The sequence below is a fragment of the Ailuropoda melanoleuca genome, chromosome 10 (genome assembly GCF_002007445.2).
Source record: "Ailuropoda melanoleuca isolate Jingjing chromosome 10, ASM200744v2, whole genome shotgun sequence".
In the NCBI taxonomy this organism is placed as follows: Eukaryota; Metazoa; Chordata; class Mammalia; order Carnivora; family Ursidae; genus Ailuropoda; species Ailuropoda melanoleuca.
In genome coordinates this window covers 82,379,778-82,385,777 of record NC_048227.1, presented here as the reverse complement: position 1 = coordinate 82,385,777, position 6,000 = coordinate 82,379,778, and the positions used below count along the sequence as shown (strand labels likewise).

The 6,000-nt window shown below is 42.2% G+C and overlaps 1 protein-coding gene across 8 annotated transcripts in view; it reads left to right on the top strand.

Annotated features, from left to right (window-relative positions):
- Positions 1-570: 570 nt before the first annotated feature.
- BCLAF1 (BCL2 associated transcription factor 1) overlaps positions 571-6,000 on the top strand; it is a 28,665-nt gene continuing 23,235 nt past the window's right edge. For 7 of the 8 annotated variants that reach the window (XR_004628146.1, XR_854180.3, XM_011219533.3 and 4 more), the window contains exon 1: positions 571-725. The gene's annotated coding sequence lies outside the window, so the exon portion shown is untranslated. Of the gene's footprint in view, positions 726-816; positions 1,238-6,000 lie in introns of those variants that run through there. The other variant, XM_034669180.1, reaches the window with a different exon arrangement.

Here is a 6,000-nt window from a genome sequence, read left to right as displayed (position 1 = left end):
AACGCCGTTAGGGGTAGCAGAGTTGATCTGACGCTACTCCGGAAGGGGTCTTAGCTCGTGGCCATCTTCCTACTATCAAAGTGCATTAGGCACATTTTACAACAAAGAGAAAGCGATACTTCGAATTTTCCAGTTAAGGCGTCCGAGAACAAACTCTGCGCTTGCTGGCAAAGGGAGACTCGGTGTGCGAACAGCCCTCTAGCCTCTCTGTCTTTTCCTCGGCGTGAGACTGGCTTTTTGCTTTTGGTCTGAGTCAGCGCCACAGAAAGACTAGACCGAACAAGCAAAAAGCGGGGCAGACAGAGAGGTCCAGAGCGTACCTTCAAAGCGAGGTAGAGACTCTCGCGAATTGCGCCGTGCGGCCAGAAGACCTCACGGCCTAACAATACACCCCGCCCACCGTCTACCGTCACCACCGCCAAGGCGGCAGCTCCAGGCCGGAAGGCGGAGCCGCCATATCGTCGCGCGAGACCAGCCACGAGACTTCCCAGAAAGCCTCAGGCAACATCTTAATAGCTAGGGAGCCGGTTTAGGGCGGAAGGGTGGGCGGGGCTAGCACAGATATTTAGCGGCGCTGGCAGCCACGCCCCAAATCGGAAGTGACGGAGACGAGCTAGCGCGTCGAAGATACCTCTATGGTTTTCCTCCCGTTCTTGAGTCGGGAAATGGCCGCTGTGTAGTTACAACGGAGATAAGTCCCGGGAACGGTGCTTTCGGCGTTTCAGGTAGGCCTCATACTGCATTCAAATCACTCAAAGGGTAGTAAATACCGAGGACGAGTGAATATTGTTTAATCTTTTGTGGGTAGTGACGGGTTGACGGCTATAGGAGGACCCAGGAGACGTTTCGCCGTTATTTATGCGTTTCTCTGTCAGATCCCCTCAGGTTTTGGGGCACTACAGGTCGAAAAGGTGGGGGGGTGGGGTGAGTAGCGAGAACGGTGCGCGCGCGCGCGGTTACGAACCTGGCTCGAAACCCAGAGACCGCGCGGCCTTTCCGTGCGCGTGCGCATATCTCCCTCTTCAACCCTTCCCCCATTTTCTCGGCCCGGACCCTTGCGCGCGCCCGACTGAAAGCTCGCCTGGCGCACGCGCGCTTCCTCCTTTCTCCGCCTACGGCTCCTGAGACCGCTGGAGGTGCCTGCTTGTGTTCGCTTCTCATTGGCTGGGAGCGCCACCTTTCTTCCAGGCTTTGGGGCTTTGATAAAACAACTGTGATCTGCGGCAAAGTGCGTTGGGTAGGTTGACCCGTTTTTTCGTCGGCTTGAAATTCCTTTTTCCCGGCTTTACGCTACCCATCGGTTTACGCCTCGTTTTTTTGTTATTCTGTTAAGAACGTGTTCTGTCTCTCGTCACTGACGCGGGTTTCCGCCTCCGGCCCTCGGTGTCGCGGGACAGTGTTCTCCGAGGTTAATCTCGGATCCCCCTGGCAACCCACTCTGTTTTGAAGTGAACGTGTGCACTCGACTCTAAGAGTTGGTGCCTAGTTATCGTTTCCTTGCTCGGGGAGCCGGCCTTAGCTGATGGATGGAACAGTGGCCCTGTTGGTCCCCCCCGTGCCCCCTCACCCCGGGCCCAAAAGCCAGTCTTCCAGTAGTACAAGCGAAACCACATCCTTTTGGCTAGTGACTCAGATCTTTATGTCGAGTCAGAAATGTTGCAACCATGATAGGTAGACAGTTGGGGTAATTGGGTAGGAGTGGTGAGTTAAGGTTAGGGACTTTGTCCCCACTTTAAGTCCATAATTTGGCTTCACGTTTAAGATTTATCAGAATCAAGCAGCAGTACCGGCAACTACTTCTACGTCAATTTCTTTTTCTTTCTTTCTTTTTTTTTTTTTGGTAGCGTTTTAGGTTGAAAAAATTAAGACTAAAGTTGAAGGGAGATGTGACCAAAACTGACATAAAGAGATTAGTTACTTCAGACCTATCTTTTTGCAGCAGCGCCTTTTATCTTCGATATTAAAAAGGAAACCAGAATTCCTTAATCCTCATGTAAATTCTCATTCCAGTTGGACTCTAGGTGGAATGGTTGGGCTACTGTTAAGACAGTAGAGAATCTTTGAGGATCTTTACGTAGGAAAAACCGGTACAAGTTTATTTGCATTTTTATGTGATTCTAGCCAATTCAGGATAAGTAATTCTGTGAGAAGGATTGTGTGTCTAAAATAACTCATGGTGAACAACCCAGAGTTTATGTACTGATGGCTTATAGCCATCTTGTTTTAAGGATACCATGTTTTCACTGTAACATTGTGGTAAACATTGGAATCCCCCTTCATTCAAATAATTGGTAGCATTTGAGATTTTTATTTTCTTGTAAGAACAATAGTATTTCAGGATTCAGAGACCGATCTCTTAAAAACCACTTGATAGACTCAGGTCTAGATATATATTGAATTCAGCTACCTGTATTAGATTTAACTGTGTGATGAGAAGACTTGTAGAAATGGAGAAAGTCTTTTCAGTTCTCCGTAGAACTTTGGATTGGGAGTTTCCAGAAACTATATTCAAAATCCTTAGTTGAACGCTAGCTGAATTCTGTGTAATTTACGATGATTTATTAATCAACAAAGACATAGATAAGGGAATCAAGAAGTCCAGTATATCTCTGGGTAGTAAGTATAAATGTTTACGTTATACTTTTAGGTTATGAATTTGTTCCTTTTTCACATCCAGCTTCTTAGACAGTGGTCATTAGTGTTATCTCAAACTTAAGCACTAATGTTTTGACTCCAGGACTGAAAAATAATAATCTACAAACATTAAGGTAGTAATAATTCTAGTCTACATTTGTGTAATATTTTGCGGAGTTTTCAGACTTGATCCAGTATTTCTCCACTTCAGTAGAGACCAAAAAGGTAGAAAACTTAATTAAGGGCACATGAACCAGGGAGTGGCACAGCCTGGTCTAGAATGCAAGGCTTTTTTTCTCAGTCCTGTGCTGGTTTTGTTTTGTTTTGTTTTAAAGTAGGATGACTAGAAGCTGGACAAAGAACTAGAAATTTGTGACTAAACCTGTTATTTTTTAAAAGCTTTTATTTTAAGAGTTTATTTATTTATTTGATAGACAGCCAGCGAGAGAGGGAACACAAGCAGGGGGAGTGGGAGAGGAAGAAGCAGGCTCCTAGGGGAGGAGCCTGATGTGGGGCTCCATCCCAGAACGGCGGAATCACGCAAGGCTGACGCTTAACGACTGCGCCACCCAGGCGCCCCTCAAAAGCTTTTAATTACGGAAATTTTCAAGCACAAAAGTAGAGAAAATGGTGAGCTTCCATGCTCCATCATCTATGTTTAGTAATTGTCAGCATTTACCAATTTTAATATTATTTATTTACTTTTTGGGGGGAGTATTTTATTTTTAAAGATTTTTTTTTTTTAATTTATTTGAGAGAGAGTGAATGAGAGGAGTCTGAGCAGGGGGAGGGGCAAAGGGAGAAGGAGAAGCAGACTTCCTGCACTTCCTGCTGAGTGCAGAGCCTGCCTTGGGGCTCCATTCCCAGGACTCTGGGATCCTGACCTGAGCAGAAGGCAGATGCTCAACCGCCTGAGCCACCCAGGCGCCTCTTCTTGGAGTATATAAAGCAAAATTCCAGTCATTTTATTATGCATTTATAGTGCTCATTAATGTTACATCAAAAATACTTAAGAATATTCTTACAAGAATCATTTGAAGCAAAATTAGATAACCCGCAGGAAAAACTGTCACAAACGGGTTACCAGTAATGATAGCTGATGCTTGAATGTATACCTTGTGCAAAATGTTACGCTGTTTACATTCATGTTCACGTAACTTTAAACCTGTAAGTACCATTTTTGGTAGCCCTATTTTATACCTGTGGAAATGGAAGGTGAAAGAGATTAAGGTAACTTTTCCAGTGTTGAACATCTAGTTAATGGTCAAGTCAGGATTTTGAACCTAGTCTATTGTAATAATAGTCTTAGGATATTTTTAGGATTATTAAAGATGTGAATAGCAGTAATTTGTTTATAGAAATCTGGAAGCCAAACTCCCTGAATCTGCTAAAATGAAAACTTGGCTCAAATATGCTTGATAAGGTAATCTAAAGAACCCATTTTGGGGGACTTCAGCTTGAGTATTTTCTTGAACTCTGTTGTCTGCTCTTTTCATTTGTGTACTAGCTGATCATAATGTATTACCGCGTAAAAGATAGACTTTTTTTTTTTTTTGGTGGTTTATTAAGTACAGGGACAGGACCCATGGGCAGAAAGAGCTGCTGCCAAAGATATATTTTCTTAAGGTATTTAAGAACTTTATTTATAAATAAAGCCTGATTTATTCCCTTAGTTTCTCACTGGTTGGTGAATCAATTGGATAAAATTGGATAAAAATACATAAAGCAACTTATTGCCTCTCCCTTCTTACAGTCTGTTAGTATGTAATCTTGGTTGTAATAAAGGGAAGATTGATTTGGCATTTTGAATTCTATATATAGGTTATGGCCACATCAAGCACCTGTCAGGGAATTGGAGAGTGCAGGACTTGGAATCAGGAGATCTGGGTCAAATTCTGGATTAACCATTTACACTCTGTGACCATGGGCAACCTAAAAAGGCAAAGAAATCTCCTGTTTACTTTCCCAGACTGGCACATCTCCCAGATGCTTGAGCCCCAAACTGAGAATTTAGGAACACCATTGAATCCCCCCTGCCCCCGCCCCGTTCTCTCTGCTCCACACCAACAACCTATGAACGAGTACTGTTGACTGCACTTCCACACCAGATTCTGACTTTGCCTCTTTTTTCCAGCTTTATTGCTACTACCTTTTCTAGGTAACCATTACATTGAATTTCAGTCTTCTGATTTATCTCCTGTTCTCTTCTCCATACTGTCCATGCTGTTCACAGCAGCCATTTTAAAATGTAAATCTGATGGTGTGACTTCCCCTGATTGTAGAGCCTTCCCATTGCAGTGAGAATAAAATCTACTCTTCAGTCTGGCCTGCTTTCTAGATAAAATTTGATCTGGTCCATTCCTCCCTCTTCCACCGTATCTCACACCCTCTCCACGATCAGAGTGCCTCTACTTTTTCTTAGTGGTCTTTTCTGTCCTGAATTTGCCAAGTTTGTGTCTTCTGCCTAGAATGTTCGTCTTTCTGTGTAACTTTGCAGTGTACCTTGTTTTTAGCTTTAATGTTACCTTCTTAAAGAGGGCCCAAGGACCCACCTTTGTGGTCTCCACCTCTTAATACATGATCTTGTGGGGTTTTTTCCCCCTCTCTCTTTCCCTCCCTTTAACATAAGCTCCAAGAGAGTAGGAAACGTAATCTCTCACTTGAAGTACAGTATTTCCAGTGCTAGAATAATAGTGCCTGGCATGTAATTGGCACCTCTTAAATTCAGATGAATTCTGGAAACTTAGAATTATCTTCATTTGAGAGATGGGTTAATGCGTAGTTTATGAGATTGAGGATTAAATGAGATGATTTTATTTAAAGTCACATAGCACAGTTCTTAGCACATGGTTGATATTCAGATGTTTTTGGCTATGATTTGTTGATTTCTGTTCCTCTTTAGTTGGCTTTTGGAGAGCAGGTGCCTCTTCTATAGTCCTGGTTCCCATAAAACTTAGCATAGTGCTTTTTACACAGACTTTCATTTAAAAAATACTAGCTGAGCTGATTATAGTCTTTGAACTAACTATATTAAATATTGTTATTAAATGTTAAATGTATTTTGCATTAAACATTATATATTATTAAATAATATTAAATATATTATGTATCATATTTCACATATGATCTTGGAGTTCTTTTTATGGATACTTAGCCATATTTATAGATTGTGAACAAGAATGTTCAGTGTTGATAGTTGCTTAGTACATTGCACAAAATTTAAATTTACTTGCATAGTAATGGTAAATTAGTTTAGGAAGAGTATTGCCTTTCATTAGATACTTGTTTCATTTATTGCCTGTTTTATCGTAATGTCTGTACGTGTATCAAAATGCTTTTAGGCCCACAGAGCTTAGAATTTTTGTG